The sequence below is a fragment of the Chrysochloris asiatica genome, unplaced genomic scaffold (genome assembly GCF_000296735.1).
Source record: "Chrysochloris asiatica unplaced genomic scaffold, ChrAsi1.0 scaffold00035, whole genome shotgun sequence".
Lineage (NCBI taxonomy): Eukaryota > Metazoa > Chordata > Mammalia > Afrosoricida > Chrysochloridae > Chrysochloris > Chrysochloris asiatica.
The window spans coordinates 2,668,529-2,686,375 of NW_006408553.1; positions in this window are offsets into that span (position 1 = coordinate 2,668,529).

Genomic DNA, 17,847 nt, shown 5'->3' on the forward strand with positions numbered 1-17,847 from the left:
GATGCAGTAACTCAAAAGAGGGAACAAATCTTTACAGCAAGGATCATTCCCATCCCCTCCATATACAGAGTAGACAGGGATGGGCAACTTGGACATTGGCTACCCAAAGTGGGGGGCTACAAAGGCAAGAAGTGACTGGCTTACAAGATTTCAAGAGGGAACCTACATCCAGAGGGCATGGAGGAAGGTAGAATCTCCACTGAGTAGCATCCAATCTGTCTAGGTGGGGCTGATGAAATGAAATGCAGACGAGTCTCTTGTGATACAATAGTCAGTAACTGTTATCAGGACTGATTGTGAGGGTTGGAAATGTAAAGGTAGATGTTTTGTAGCAAGGAGGGGAGTGATTAATGTTGCAGTCTAGGAGCGGAGGTCCCTGGGACCATCAAGGGAGAAGAGTGGAGAGCGGAACCCTACCCAGAGAAACGGTGACAACAGAGATGGAGGCAGAGATGATGATGTGGAGAGATGGAGCAGCTGGGGACTTTAGACCCAGAGAGGGAGAGGGGCTATGTGCTGATGACTAGGGGGCAGGCTTGCAGGGTATACCCTTTGGTTGGTTGATGATGCATGGAGGGGATTGTAACCATGGCAATGAAATGATATAAGAAAGGATAAATGTAAAACTAACGTTCTCCCATGCGAACTATCACATAATTCACAATAAAACATTAAAAAAAAAAGGAAAGGGTATTATGGAAGTATCCCCCTAATCTATGTGCTTGGCATAGGAATTTTTGAACTGGTGATCTAATGACTAGCGTTCCAGTGCTTATCCTACAGGAGTCTCTGGGTGTGTGTTGGCCTTCCTTGCTGGTGCCTGCTGGCCTCAGGTGGATGTGTTACTTGCATCGCCTGGTTTGGGTGCACTGACCCCTTTTCTCACTGCATTTGTCTATGAGGAATTTTCCAAGGGTGGTATAACTTGTGATCCCTCCTAGTATCTATCTTGGATGATCCCTTTTTATGACTTAATCTGAACTTCACTTTCCCAGGTACTAACATCGGAGCCTTGGCTGTGTCTTCCAGCTACTTTTTGGTCTAGCTTTTCACCCCAAGCCTTTGTAAAGGGTTAGCTTCTTATGTCTCACATTGATGACCACATATTAGGTACATGGTCTATTAACTCTCAGTTATCTTCCATTTCCCTACCTTAGGCCCACATTAAATTGTTTCTATGCCACTATGGAGCTATGGGAACTGTAGAATATACTAGCTCTGTCCCTTTCTCTGATCAAGAGACAATGTCACTATGTCTATTCTATTGAATTATCCCATATAGATTCAGTCACTGGGAGATGCAAATGATTAATTGCTTGGCTGCTAACCAAAAGGTACCTTAGAAGAAAGGCCTGATGATCAATTCTGAAAGATTATATCCTTTGAAAACCTTATTATGGGGAGTTCTGGAGTTCTGTTCTGCTCATATGGGATTGCTGTGAGTCACTATTGACTGGATGACACTTTTTTTTTTTTTTTTTCTAGAAAAAACTGTTGATTCAGTGGTACTATACTAGGGAATCTTCTTCTAGAGTTTATAACAGGAAGTAGAACACACATTCCTCTGTTTTCAATTTTTCAAGCTGTCTGGGGACCAGTTTGAATTTTTGTGTCCCAATATGCTGTCCTCAGACTAAGACCTAACAAAAAAGAGTAATGGCTTTCTTTTCATCAACTTTTCCTTCTCTTTAAAAGGGATTCTATTTCTCCCACCTGACCTGGGGAGATTTACCCTCTGCTCCTTATTCTCCACCCTGTGGAATTCATTATAAGTAGAACTCACGTTTCCTCAGTGTAATTAGTCTCACAACTTAAATGCAATGGCAGACAGGCAGCATGAAAAGGAAAATATCTTCAATAAGAAAAACAAACAATAAACAGACATGCAAGTATTCCTTTTACATGTATCCTCTTCTTCAATGCTAGAATTTGAATTGGAGGTATGGAATATTGTCAAGAATAATAGAGCCAATTCATTATTCGAAGTGGTTATGTTCTATAAAATCACCATTTGGTTACATCATTTTTGTCAACTTATCAGCATTTAGTCTGGTTTTATGTTTCTTTTGAAAGACCCCTATTAAATATATGTTATTATTTGTTAGTTTAACACAGCTAAAAGCTGTATGTTATTGTTAAGTGTTGTCAAATTGGTACAAACTCTTAGTAGCTCTCTCTAGGGTTTCCAAAGAAAGGAGGGTGAATTTGAACCACTAACCTTGCAGTTCAAACTGACCTTGTAGTCCAGTACATTATCCCACAGCACCACACAACTTCATGCTTAAAGTAAGTTCATCTGACACATGCTTGCATTTTTTCTGTAAGGCAAACTACCACCGTCTTTTGCTTAGGAACACTTCACAACACTGCACTATTACACATGGGGCTATTTTAAATGGTGAATTCATCAACAAATAACACAACAATGTGGTATTTAATATACCATGTAAAGGATAATTGTTTATCGTATGAGACTATGAGAGGTGGAATAAGAAAGCAGAACAGCACTTGTTCAACCTCAGCTGGGAGTAGTCTTGCTATTCTGTGCATGTATATGAATGACTGTGAAAGGGTCATCAGTATTGATTTTGGGGTTACAAATAAATTTCAGCAAGTAGGTAAGTTAAAAAATTTTAAGTCTAAAAATAATGAAGATCAGTTGGATATCCATGCATTTAAAAAACAAGAAGTCAAATGATCTCTTGGGAATTCTGGAAAAATGACAGCAATAGTAACAGCATTCTTTTTGGATATTCCTCAATCACCACAAAAAATAGAGTAACTAGACTGCAAAAACAAAAATCCATGAATAATGTTTTCAACAAAACTATGTGAAAAAGTATCCAACTCAAAGCTCCAAAGACAAATGTGTACAGACAAACAAGACCTACATGGTATTGGCAGCTGTACAAAAATACTTAGAGAAAACAAAGGACAACAGAAACTTCTTGGAATAGGAGGATCCTACAATAACCAACAGCCTTTACTAGAAAATACAGCTGACCATTTGAGAACAGCAGCTGAAACGGCCAGGGTACTGCCCCCCTTCAATAGGAGTACAGACAAGGAATTCCTGGTAAGATATGAAGGGGCTGGAACAATCTAGCTCTGTGAACTTTTGAAACTGATCAACAAAGCTTATTTTCAAAATAAGACACACTGCCTCATGTGATCAGGAAAATAGAAAAAAAGGAAAGAGAATATCCAAATTAAAGTGGGAGAAGGAAAACTCAGAAATAAGCAGCCAAACTTTTTGTGTTTTATTAAATTGAGGTTTTTTATTGTAGATTAATATGTAGTTGTAGATCCTATGAAATAGCAGAAATCCTATGTAAACTTTACATGGGTTCTCCTAATAATACTATTTTACAAAACTATAATATAATATCAGAAGTAAATATTGACATTGATACAATCTATTGAACTTATTCCAATTTCCCCAGTTATACTTTATACTCATTTTTGTGTGTTTGTTATATACAATACTATCACAATATATGTAGGTTTCCATATTCATTGCCAAAGCCAAGATACTGTACAATTCTAATATTATAAAGATTCTTTATGTTTCCTTTTTATAACCACATCTCTCCCCTTTTCCTCCCTACACTGTCTAACCACTAATCTATTTCCATTTCTAGAATTTTGTTATATCTAAAGTATTATAAAAATAGAGTCAAATAGTAAGTAATCCTTTGTGGTTGGCATTTTCTTTAGAGATTTTCTCAGGTTTTGTGTGTCAATAGTTCACTCTTTTATTGTTGTTGTTGTTGAGTAGTATTCTGTTATATGACTATACCTTCATTTGTTTAACCACTTATCTTCTTGAAGGACTCTAAGCTATTTCCAGTTTTGAAGTAATAAAAATAAAGCTATTATGAAAATTCTTGTAAAAGTTTTGTGAACATAAGTTTTTGTTTCTTTAGGATAAGTGTCCAGGAATTTAACTGCTGTGTTGCATAGTGGATGCATATTTAAATTTATAAGAAGCACTGAACTGTTTTTCAGAGTGATTGTGCTGTCTTTGATCTTCATTAGTAAGTGTTTCAAGTCTTCACTTTTAGTGGCAAGGTAGTATCACAGATTGTTAGTGAGTCTTCCTCCAATCCTAATACTGTGTTCTTCACATAATCTAGCTTCTTGGGTTATTTGCTCATCATATTGTTGTTTTGTTAAGGATCGTGGAGTCGGATCCAATTTATTGTGACCCTGCACAGGATTTCCAAGGCTGTAAATCTTTATGGGAGCAGAATGCCACATATTTCTCTGGCAGAACCACTGGTTGTTTTGAACTACTGACCTTGGGGTTGGTAACCCGACTCATAACCACTATGCTACCAGAGCTTCTTCATACAGATTGAATAAGTATGATGAAAGCATACAACCACAATGCACACCTTTTTGATTTTAAACCATGTTGTAACCCCTTGTTCTGCTGGAATGCCTACTTCTTGGTCTATGTACAGGTTCTGCCTGAACACAATTAAGTGTCCTAGAATTCCTATTATTTGCAATGTTATCCATAATTTGTTAAAATCCAATCAAATGCCTTTGCATATTAAGTAAAACACATGCAAACAATTTCAGTCAAGATCCCTGGCATCACCAACAATATCCCTTCCTTCACACCTACTTCTGAATGTAGCTTGAATTTCTGGCAATTCCATCACTGTACTGCTGCAGACATTTTTTAATTATCCTCAGCAAAACTTAACTTCAAAGATTAAAATGTTTCTTTTTGCGACAGTGGTCACATGCAATATTAGTCCTTTTGTAATCAACTATTTTTACTCAGCATAATATTCTTCAGGTTCATCCATGTTGTGAGGTGTTTTGAAGATTCTTTATTATTCTTCAACATTGCATAATATTCTGTGTTTGTATGTATCAACATTTGTTTAATCATACTTCTGTTGATGGGCATTTAGATTGTCACCTTCTTTTTTCTCTTGTGAATAGTGTTGCAATGAACATGGCTGTACATACATATATATATAGTCCTGTCACAGCTCTTTCTTGAGGAGGTATACCAAGTATAGGGATTGCTAGGTCATTAGTTATTTCTCTTTCTAACTTTTTGATAAAATGCCATAGCATTTTCCACAGTGGTTGTACCATTTTACAATCACACCAGCAGTGTAGGAGGGTCCCAGTCTCTTCCACACTCTTGGCAGCATTTGATGTACTGTGTTTTGGAAGTTTGCTATTAATACTGGAATAAAACGATACCTATTTTTTGTTTTGATTTGCAAGACCAAGAGTCAGTTGTTCAGACAGAACATGGGAACACTGAATGGTTTAAAATTAAGAAAGGTGTGTGACAGGTTTGTATTCTTTCACCACACTTATTCAACCTGTATGCTGAGCAAATAATCCAAGAAGCTGGGTTATATGAAGAAAAATGTGGCATCAGGATTGGTCTAAGACTCATTAACAACCTGCGATATGCAGATGATACAACCTTGCTTGCTGAAAGTTAAGAAGACTTAAAATATTTACTGATGAAGATCAAAGAACACAGCCTTCGGTATGGATTGCACCTCAATGTAAAGAAAACAAAAATCCTCACCACTGGACCAGTAAATAACATTCTTATCAAAGGAGAAAACATTGAAGTTGTCAAGGACTTCATTCTTCTTGGATCAACTATCAACACTCACGGAAGCAGCAGTCAAGAAATCAGATGATGTATTGCATTAGGCAAATCTGCTGCACAAGACCTTTTTAAAGTATTGAAGAGCAAAGATGTCAACTTGAGGACTACTGTGTGCCTGACCCAAGCCATGGTATTTTCAATAACCTCATATGAATGTGAAAGCTGGACAGTGAATAAGGAAGACCACAGAGTGATTGATACTTTTGAGTTATGGTGTTGGAGGAGAATGTTGAAAGTGCCATGGGCTACCAGAAGAACCAACAGATCTGTGTTGGAATAAATGCAGCCAGACTGCTCCTTGGAGGCCAGGATGGCCAAATTTCCTCTCTCATACATTGGACATATTGTCAGGAGGAACCAGTCTCTGGAGAAGAATATCATGTTTGGTAAGGTGAAGGGTCAGAGAAAAAGAGGAAGACCCCAGTGAGATTGATTGGCAAAGTGGCAGCTTCAATGGGCTCAAGCATGGCAATAATTGTGAGATTCACCAGGGACTGGGCAGTGTTTTGTTCTGTTGTACATAGGGTTGCTGTGAGTCAGTACCAACTCAATGTCACCTAACATCATCAACAGTGACCAATGATCATGAACATTCTTCATATGTTTGTTGGTCGCTTGAATACCTTCTTTTGTGAAATGTCTGTTCATGTCCTCTACCCATTTTTTAATTGGATTGTTTTTCTTCTTTTTGTTGAGGCATTGAAGTGTACTATAAATTTGGGGGAATAGTCCTTTCTCTGATATATCATTGCCAAACATTTTTTCCCAACCTGTGTGTTCTCTTTTGACTTTTTTGGTGAAATACTTTGATGCGCATAAGTAACTAATTTTTAGAAGGTCCCAGTCATCTATTTTTCTTCTGATTGTATATTTCCAGTTATGTTTAATGTTGTATTTATGTCAGCTATCGGAGTTCCTAAATTTGGCCCTATATCTTAATTTATGATCTATATATTTCTATGTTTTACAGTTAGGTCTTTAATTCACATTCAGTTCATTTTTGTATATGGCAAGAGACAAGGGTCTTGTTTTATTTTTATACATATCTATTTCCAATGTTGCTGACACCATTTGTTGAAAAGACTCTCTCTTCCACATTTAATGCATTTTGGCCCTTTGTCAAAGATCAACTAGCCTTAGGTGGATGGTTTTAATTCTGGATTCTCAATTCTGTTCCATTGATTTATGTATCTTTCATTGTACCAGTACCAGGTTAGTTTGACTATTATGGCTGTGTAGTGTAGTGGTTAGGAATCAGGCTGCTAACCTCAAGGTTAGCAATTCGAAACCACCAGCTGTTCCACGGGAGAAAGATGAGGTATTCTACTCCCGTAAAGATTTGCAGCCTTGGAAACCCTGCACAGGGTCATTATGAGTCGGCGCCAACTCCACAGCACTTACTAACAAGTAGGTTTTGAGATCAAGAAGTGAGAGGCCTACTACTTTGTTCTTATTTTTAAACAATACTTCTTTTATCTGGGGTCTCTTTCCTTTCAATATAAAGTCAATGATCAGTTTTTCCATCTCTTTAAAGAATGATGTTACAACCTGGATTGGGATTGCATTATATTTATAGATTGCTTTTAGTAGTGTTGACATTTTCACAATGTTAAGTCTTCTTATCCTTGAGTAGAGTATATTCCTCCATTTCTACAGGTCATTTTTGTTTGTGTTTACTTGTAGTAGTGTTTTATAGTTTTCTTCATATAAGTCTTTTGTTTCTCTGGTTAGATTTCTTCCCAGATATTTCATCCTTTGGATGGATACTGCAAATGATATTGTTTTCCTTTTCAGAGTTTTCTTTATTACTGTAAAGGAATCCAACTGATTTTTGTATGTTGGTCTTGTACCTTTTCACTTTGCCATACGCATCAATGAGTTCCAATAATTATCTTGCAGAGTCTTTAGAATTTTCTAGGGATAGGATCATATCATCTACAAATAGAAAGAGTTTTACTTCTTCTTTGCCAATTTGAATACCTTAATTTCCCCTCTTGCCTTTTGGTTCTGGCTAAGACTTCCAACACAATAATGAATTGGAATGGTGATAAAAGACATCCTTGTCTGGTTCCTGTTCACAACAGGAAAACTTCAGCTTTTCACCATTGTGAGTGATGTATATATGGTTTTGTATATATGCTCTTAATTATGTTGAGGAATTCTATTCTATTTTGTGGAGTGTTTTTTGTTGTTTTTTTTTTTAAATCAGGATTGAGTGTTGGATTTTGTCAAATGCCTTTTCTGCATCAATTAATATGATCACATTATTTTTTCCCCTTTACATATTTTTGTTGTTGTTAAGTGCTGTTGAGTCAGTTCTGACTCATAGTGATCTTGTATAGGGTTTCTGAGAAGTTACTGGGGAGTTTGAACCACCGACTTTGATGTTCAAACTGACCTTGTGGTCTAGTGCTTACCCTACAGTGCCACACCACAATTCCCATATGGTAGATTATGCTGATTATTTTTCTAATATTAAACTTTCCCAGCTTAACTGGTTTGAATCCCACTTGGTCATGATGTATTATTATTATTATAATTTTGATATATTGTTAGATTCTATTTGTTAGGATTTTGTTGAGAATTTTTGCATCTATGTTAATAAGGGATTTGTTGTGTTTTTTTTTAGTGCTGCCAAGTTAGTTCCAACCCACAGCGATCCAGTATAGGGTTTCTGAGGAGTAGCTGGTAGGTTTGAACTGCTTATCTTGCAGTTCAAACTGATCTTGCAGCCCAGTGCATTATCCTGCAGCACCACACCAGGACTCCTAATCAGGGATATTGGACTATAATTTTCTTTTTTAGTGATGTCTTTGCTTGATTTTGGTATCAGAGACATGCTTGTTTCATAAAACTATTTGGCAGTTTCCCATCATTTTCTGTAATATGGAATAATTTGAGTAGAATTGGTATCAGCTCATCTCTGAATGGTTGATAGAATTCACCAGTAAAGATATCTGGGCCTGACTTTAGTAGTTGGGAATTTTTTAATGATTGATCAGTTTTTCTCTTGTTATAGGCCTGTTCAAGTTTCTACTTTAGTCTCATTTAGTTTAGGTGGATCATGTGTTTCTAAAAACGTGCCCATTTCTTCTAAGTTTTCAAATTTGTTGGAGTACAATTTTTTGAAGTAATTCTGTTATTATCCTTTTTATTTCCATTGCTTCTGTCATGATATCACTCATGTAATTTCTTATTCATCTTATTTGGATCTTCTCCTTTTTCTCTTTGGGTAGATTTACAGTGGTTTGTAGATCTTATTGGTTCTTTCAAATAACCAACTTTTGTCTTGTTGATTCTATCATTTTTCTATTTTTGGTTTCATTTATGTATGCTCTAATTTTTACTATTTCTTTTCTTCTGGTGGCAGTATACTTAATTTTATGTTCTTGTTTCAATTGTTAAAGATGTTTGGTTAAGGTGCGGATTTTGGTTTTTCTTCTTTTTGGATGTGTACATTTATTAGTACAAGTTGCTGTGTCCCCAAAAGTTTAGGTAAGTTGTGTTTTCATTCTGATTTGACTCACAGAAGTTTTTAATTTCATTTAAATTTGATTTATTACCCAGTAGCTTTTTAGGAAGGTGTTGTCAATTTCCAAGCATTTGGTTTTTATTTACTTGATCTTACTCTTGTTGATTTCTAATTTTATAGCACTGTGATCTAAAAAGATGCTTTGTAGTATTTTGGTATTTCAAAATCTATTGAGGTTTGCTTTGTGACCTAATATATGGTCTACTCTGGAGAAAGTTCCAGGTGTACTGGAAAGAATGTATATTGTACTTGTGCTGGGTTGAGTGCTCTGTATATGTGGATGAGGTCAAGTTGGTTGATTGTGCTCTTTAGTTCTTCTGTTTCTTTGTACCACTGCTTCTTGATCATATGTTGTTGTTGTTGTTGTTAAGTGCCATCGAGTCGGGTCCGACCCATAGCGACCCTGTACAGGGTTTCCGAGGGTGTAAATCTTTACGGGAGTAGAAAGCCTCATCTTTCTCCCGCGGAGCGGCTGGTAGTTTCGAACCGCTGACCTTAAGGTTCGCAGCCCGATTCGTAACCACTACGCTACCAGAGCTCCTTGATCATATACTCTACCTGAAATGATTTTGATCAATTAAACTTTCATCTTTTAAAAAAATGCTACCTGAATTATTCAATATTTTGCTCATAAAATGTTTCAATAGTGCAATTTGAGGCTTGCTTTTTTCCCTTAGTTCTTTCAGATAAAGAAATTCTTTATTAAGTGATAATGTCTTCCAAAAATGATGGTGAAATTAAGATGATTTCATAAATCTAAATTCTGAAATAATTTATCAGTACACTTACACATCAATACATTTCCAAGAAAGTTTTGAAGGCAGAAGAAAACTGGCACAGACAGAAAGCTGTATCTTCACAAAGGAATGGAAAAAACTAAAAATGCGAACTACATGGGTAAACATAAAGACTTATTAAAAGGGTATAGTAATCAAGACAACCACCACTCATCTGTCAGTTTGTCGTACTGTGATGGCTTGTATGTTGTGATTCTGGAAGCTGTGCCACTAATATTTTAAATACCAGCAGGGTCACCCACAGTGGACAAGTTTCAGATGGACTTGCAGAAAAAGACAGACTAGAGAGAAGGAGAGACAAATTATTTCTGAATATTTAGTCACTGAAAACCTTATGAATAGCAATGAAACTCTGTCAGATATAGTGCCAGAAAATGAGCTCCTCACATTGAAAAACATTAAAAATGTAGTCACATTTTGGGAAGAGCTGCCTCCTCAAAGTAGAGTTGACTATGACAATGCAAATTGAGTAAGCTCTCGAGACCTTTATTTGATGATGGGGCACAATTCAAAATAAGGAGAAACAGCTGTAAGCATCCATTAATTATTGGAACGTTGACTGAACAAAGTATGAAGGTAGGAACATTGAAAATTGTCAAAAATTAAATGGAACACATAAACATTGGTATCCTAGGCATTAGCAAGCTGAAATGGGCTGGTATTGGCTATTTTGAATCTGACAATCACATTACTATGCCAGGAATGAAAAATTTAAGAGAAATGACGTCGCATTCATTGTCAAAAAGAACATATCAAGATCTGTAATGAGGTACAATGTTGACTGTGATAGGATAATATTCATGAACCTATAGGGAAGACCAGTTAATACCACTATTATCAAAATTTACGTATGAAACATTAAGGCAGTGAGGATGAAATAGAAAAATTCTACCAACTTTTTCAATCTGAAACATATAAAAAATGCAATCAAGGTATATTGATAATCACTGATGATTGGAATTCAAAATAGTTGGAAAATATTGTCTTGGTGATAGAAATGGTCACATGATAGAATTCTACAGCAGCAATAATTTGTTCATTTCAAATACCTTTTTGAAGCAGCATGGACCTCACCAGATGGATACACAGAAATTAAATCGACTAAATCTGTGGAAAGAGATGGTGGAAAAGCTCCATATTATCAGCCAAAATAAGGCTAGGCACATATTTTTCCAAAGATTTTATATATATATATGTGAAATATTGCATTAGGCAATCTGCTGCACAAGACAATTTTAAAGTGTTGAAGAGCAAAGATGTCAGCTTGAAGACTAAGGTGCACCTGACCCAAGCCATAGTATTTTCAATAACTTCATATGCATATGAAAGCTGGATAGTGAATAAGGAAGACCGTAGGAGAATTGATACTTTTGAGTTATGGTGTTGGAGGAGAATACTGAAAGTGCCATGGGTTTCCAAAAGAACCAATAGATCCATTTTGAAAGAAGTGCAGCCAGAGTGCTCCTTGGAGGCCAAGATGGCCAAACTTCGTCTCTCATACATCGGACATATTATCAGGAGGGACCAGTTGCTGGAGAAGGATATCATGTTTGGTAAAGTGGAGAGTCAGAGAAAAAGAGGAAGACCCCCAACAAGATGGATTGGCAAAATGGCAACATCAATGGGCTTAAGCGTGGCAATAATAATGAGGTTGGCCAGGTTTGGGCAGTGTTTCATTCTGCTGTACATAAGGTCGCTATGAGTCGGCACCAACTTGATGGCACCTAACAACAACAACATATATAGATACATATATGGCAAATAAGCCCCCCAAATGCTGCTCAACATTATTAGTCTTTTGAGAGTGATGGAGATTTTGATTATAATGATTACGGTGATGGTGTCATAGATGGTGTGCGCACACACACATTTACATACAGATGTATTTTAAGATGAATCAAATTGTACATTTTAAACATAAATAGTTTATTGTATGCCAGATAATGTAGAAGAGGGAATGGTTGCCAAACACTGTAGTCCTTAACCCATTTCCTAGTTGGAAAATTTCTCTGAAGTCCTTTACTTTCCATTATCAAATTTTTATTTAAGAGTAAGTTCTTTTATTTTAACCTAAAGGGGAAGATCTCTGCCTTTAATTCATGGTAACACTCTGAGTGGAATTAACTTGAAGCAATTTAATTTGCGTTTTTATCAATTAAACAATTGGCAATTCTTAAACACTTATTTTTTACTCCATTTTGAGAGTGATTTCCAAGAAGTGTCAGACTTCTCTCTTCTTGAACTTTGGTGTCTGAGCAAACAAGACACAGTAAACAAATATTTTGAAACAATGAAAAACAGTTATGTTCAGGGCTAAATGAGTGATGGAGCAATGACATCTATTTGAGTTTATGGAAAGCAAGAATCTTACTAGGTCTGAAGCCCAAGGAAGGAAATGTTTCTTAATCAAAGCCTTACATGCTGAGTAGGGTTTGGTTGGCTAGAGAAGTCTAAAATCAGGGCATTCAGGGTAAAGGGAGATTTGGAACCACAAATATACAAGCTGGCCAGAATGTAGATTTCATATCTAGGAAAAAATGTTTTTGCTGTCCAAATTTCTCCATGAGTTATCTCTCTCCACAATATTTCCAACACACACATGACAGGAAGAAGTAAATAGGGAGTTAGTGAGGAAGAAGGTAACGAGCTTTCTTTTTAACATATTTAATAGTCTATTAGTTAAGTTCCTGGTGTGGCGCTGTGGGTTAATGTGCCAGACTGAGAAGCCATTTGAACTGCAAGGTTGGCTGTTCAAGCTCACCAGTAACTCCTCAGAAACCCTATACAGGGTCACTATGGGTCGGAACCAACTCGATGGCACTTAACAACAACAATTAGTTATATTACATTAAACACTAAAGACCAAAGACCAGAAGAATTGTAGGATAACATCAAGAACATCATACATGAAGAAAGCTAAAAGTCATTGAGAAGATAAGAAAGAAGGGAAAGGTCAAAATAGATGTCAGAAGAGACACTGAAACTTGCTCTAAAGTGTAGAGATGCTAAAACAATTGGAAGAAATGAGGAGGTCCACGAGTTGAACAGAAAATTTCAAAGATCAGCTCAAGAAGATAAAGCCAAATATTATAACAAAATATGCAAAGATCTGGAATCAGAAAACCAAAAAGAAGAACATGCTCAGCATTTCTCAAGCTGGGGGCACTGAAGAAAAAATTCAAGCCTTGACTTTCTTTATTGAAGGACACTCTGGGCAAATTATTAAATGATGCAGAAAGCATCTAGAGAAGATGGAAGGAATACACAGAGTCACTGTACCAAAAGGAAATGGTTAATGTTCAATCGTTTCAAGTGATAGCTATAATCAAGAGCCAATGAAACTGAAGGAGTAAGTGCAAGGTGCATTGAAGGAATTGGCAAAGAACAAGGCACCAGGAATTGATGGAATAAAAATTGAAATCTTTCAAGAAAGTGAGGTGGCGTGGCACCAACTGATCTATGCCAAGAAATTTGGAGGACAACTATCTGGCCGACTGATAGGAAGAGATCCATATTTGTGCACATTTCAAAGAGAGTTGACCCAATGGAATGCGGAAATCATTGAACAATCTCTTTGATATCCCATGCAAGTAAAATTTTACTAACGGTAATACAGAAATGACTGCAAACATACATTAACAGAGAACTTCCAGAGATTCAAGCCAGATTCAGAAGAGGCCATCGAATGAGGGATATCATTACTGACGTCTGATGGATCTTGGCTGAAAGCTGAGAATATCAGAAAGATGTTTACCTGTGATTTATTGACTATGCAATATTTTGATTGTGTAGATCATGACAAGCTATGGACAACATTGCAAAGTATGAGTATTCCGAAACACTTAATTGTGCTCATGAGGAATCTGTATCTGGACCAAGAGGCAGTTGTTTGAACAGAACATGGGAACAGTGAATGGTTTAAAATTAAGAAAGGTGTGTGACAGGGTTGTATTCTTTCATCATACTTATTCAACTTGTATGCTGAGCAAATAATTCTGAGCTAGGTTATATGAAGAAAAACATGACATCAGGATTGGAGGAAGACTCATTAACAACCTGATATGCAGATAATACCCTTTCTTGCTGAAAGTGAAGAGGACTTAACATACTTACTGAAGAAGATCAAAGACCACAGGCTTCAGTATGGATTGCCTCTCATTGTAATGAAGACAAAAATCTTCACCACTGGACAAATAAATAACATTCTTATCAATGGAGAAAAGATTGAAGTTGTCAAGGACTTCATTATTCTTGGATCAACCATCAACACCCATGGAAACAGCAGTCAAGAAATCAAACGGTGGAATGCATCGTAACTGCAGGCAAATCTTGTACTTACCAAATCTTGTACTTAGGCAAATCTGCTGCACAAGACCTTTTGAAAGTGTTGAAGAGCAATGATGTCAGTTTGAGGACTAAAGTGTGCCTGACCAAAGCCATGGTATTTTCAATAATGTCATATGCATGCAAAAGTTGGATAGTGAATAATGAAGGTCATAGAAGAATGGATGCATTTGAGCTATGGTATTGGAGGAGAATATTGAAAGTACCATGGCTGTCAAAAGAAAAAATAGATTTATGTTGGAAGATACCTCCAAAGTGCTCTTTGGAGGCCAGGATGGCCAAATTTTATCTCTCATACTTTATCCCTCATATTGTCATGAGGGACCAGTCACTGGAGAAGGATATCATGTTTGGAAAGGAGGAGGGTCAGAGAAAAAGAAGAAGACCCTGGAAGCATCAATGGGCTCAAGCGTGGCAATAATTGTTAGGTTGGCCCAGGACTGAGCAGTCTTTCGGTTTGTGTATAGGGTCACTACAAGTTGGTACTGACTCGATGGCACCTATCAACAACAACAACAATCAAGACAATATTATATTGCTATCAAGACAAATTAATCATGCCCAGAAAGATAACACACCTATATGGTCAATTAATTTTTGACAAATATGGATAAGAAGTTCAATATGGAATGGATAGTTTTTCAAGGAATGGTCATGGACTAACTGGACAACTGTATGCAAAAAACATGATTCTTATTTCATACCTTGCATCATTACAAAAATCAACTCAAAATAGATCATAGACTTAAATGAAAAACTTTAAAATTTTCAGAAGATTGCATAGGAGAAAATCTCTATGACATTGACGTAGACAAGATTTCTTAGAGACAACCCCAAAGGACAATGCTTACGAGAAAAGTACTGATCAATTAGATTTCATTGAAATTTAAAATTATTGCTCTTCAAAAGGCATTATAAGTATGAAGACCACTGTAGACAGGAAGAAATTCTATATCTAATAATGGATTGGTACCCAGAATATATAAGCAACTCTGAAAACTTTATAATAAGAAAATAAATAACTGTTATTTAAATGAGAAAAAAATTTGGACACATATTTTCCCAAAGATTATATATATATGAAATATTGCATTAGGCAAATTTGCTGCACAAGAGCTTTTTAAAGCATTGAAGAACAAAGATGTCAGCTTGAAGACTAAGGTGAACCTGACCCAAGCCATGGTATTTTCAATAACCTCATATGCATACGAAAGCTGGACAGTGAATAAGGAAGACCGTAGAAGAATTGATGCTTTTGAGTTATGGTGTTGAAGGAGAGTATTGAAAGTGCCGTGAGCTGCCCATAGAATCAACAGATCAGTGTTGAAAGAAGTGCAGCCAGAGTGCTCCTTGAAGGTCAGGATGACCAAACTTCGTCTCTTATACTTCGGACATATTATCAGGAGGGACCAGTTGCTGGAGAACGATATCATGTTTGGTAAGGTGAGGGTCAGAGAAAAAGAGGAAGACTCCCAACGAGATGGATTGGCCAAGTAACAGCATCGATGAACTCAAGCGTGGCAATAATAGTGAGGTTGGCCCAGGATCGGGCAGTGTTTCGTTCTGCTGTGCATAAGGTTGCTATGAGTCGGTACAAACTTGATGGTGCCTAACAACAACAACAACCAAAGGAAGAAGCTGGACAACTTTTGTCTCATGGAGGGAGATGCAATCATTGAGATGGAACAAAGTGTATCATTTGTCAAATGTAAAACAGATGATCTTCTCTGTAAACCTTCACTCAAGTCACAATTTAAAAAAACATAACAGAACAGGACTAATGAAGACGATTTTATGGAATGCATCGTAACTGCGGGCAAATCTTGTACTTACCAAAACAGTCTGGACAACAAATCAAATGAAACAGTGGATTTGGGGGTGGGTGGGGGTGGGGGGAATCTGCTTGGCTAGTGAAATTCAATGCAGAGAGGTCATCTCAGATTACAGTTAATATTTTCTGTTCAGATATAGTGCTGGATGGTGAGCCCCTCAGCTTGGAAGGCTCTCAAAAGATGACTAGTGAAGAGCTTCCTCCACAAAGTAGAGTAGGTTATGATGACGCAAATGGAGTAAAGCTTTCAGGATCTTCATTTGCAGATGGGCCACAATCCAAATGGAAGAGAAACAGCTGTAAACATCCATTAATAATTGGAGCATAGAATGTCCCAATATGAATCTAGGAAAATTGGAAGTTGTAAAAGATGAAATAAAATGCATAAACATAAATGCCCTAGGCATTAGTGAGCTGAAATGGACGGGTATTGACCATTTTGAATCTAAAAATCACACAGTTTACTATGCCAGAAATGACAACTTGAAGATGAGTGATTTCACATTCATGATCAAAAAGAGCACTTCAAAATCTGTCTTGATAAATAATGCTGTCTGTGATAGGATAATATCCATACACCTATGAGGAAGACCAGTTAATACCACTACTATTCAAATTTATGAGCCAACTACTGAAGTCAACGAATCGGGTTGCTAACCTCAAGGTCAGCTGTTCAAAACTACCAGCCATTCTGTGGGAGAAAGATGAGGCTTTCTGCTCCCATAAAAATTTACAGCCTTGGAAACCCTGTGTAGGGTCACTATGAGTCGGAACCAACTCCACGATATTTAACAACAACTAAAGCCAGTGAAGAAATTCAAGAATTCTACCAACTTTCGTTATTGAAGGATTTTCTGGGTAAATTATTGAATGATGAAGAAAGCATCAAAAGAATACAGAAGACACAGAGTCATTATACTGAAAGGAAGTGGTTGATGTTCAACCGGTTCAAGAGGAAGCATATGACCAAGAGCCAATGACACTGAAGGGAGAAGTCCAAGGTGCATTGAAATAATTGGCAAGAACAAAGCACCAGGAATTGATGGAATAAAAATTGAAATCTTTCAAGAAAGTAAGGTGGCACTGGAGGCACTCACCTATCTATGCCAAGAAATTTGGAAGACAACTACCTGGCCAAATGATTGGAAAAGATCCATATTTGTGCCCATTCCAAAGAGAGGTGACACAATGGAATGACGAAATCAACAGACAATATCTTTGATATTCTAAGCTAGTAAAGTTTTATGAAAGGTAATAAAGAAACAGCTGCAAGAGAACTTCCAGAGGTTCAAACTGGATTAAGAAGAGGACATGGAATGAGGGATATCATTACAGATGACTGATGGATCTTGGCTTAAAGCATAGAATATCAGAAAGATGTTTACCTGTGCTTTATTGACTACGCAAAGGCTTTCTATTGTGTGGATCATGATAAGGTATGGACAACATTGCAAAGTATGAGTATTCCGGAACACTTAATTGTGTTCATGAGGAATATGTATATGGACCAATAGGCAATTGTTCAAACAGAACATGGGAATACTGAATGGCTTAAAATTAAGAAAGATGTGCGACAGGGTTGTATTCTTTCCTCTTACTTATTCAAGCTGTATGCTGAGCAAATATCCCAAGAAGCTAGGTTATATGAAGAAAAACGTGGCATCAGGATTAGAGGAAGACTCATTAA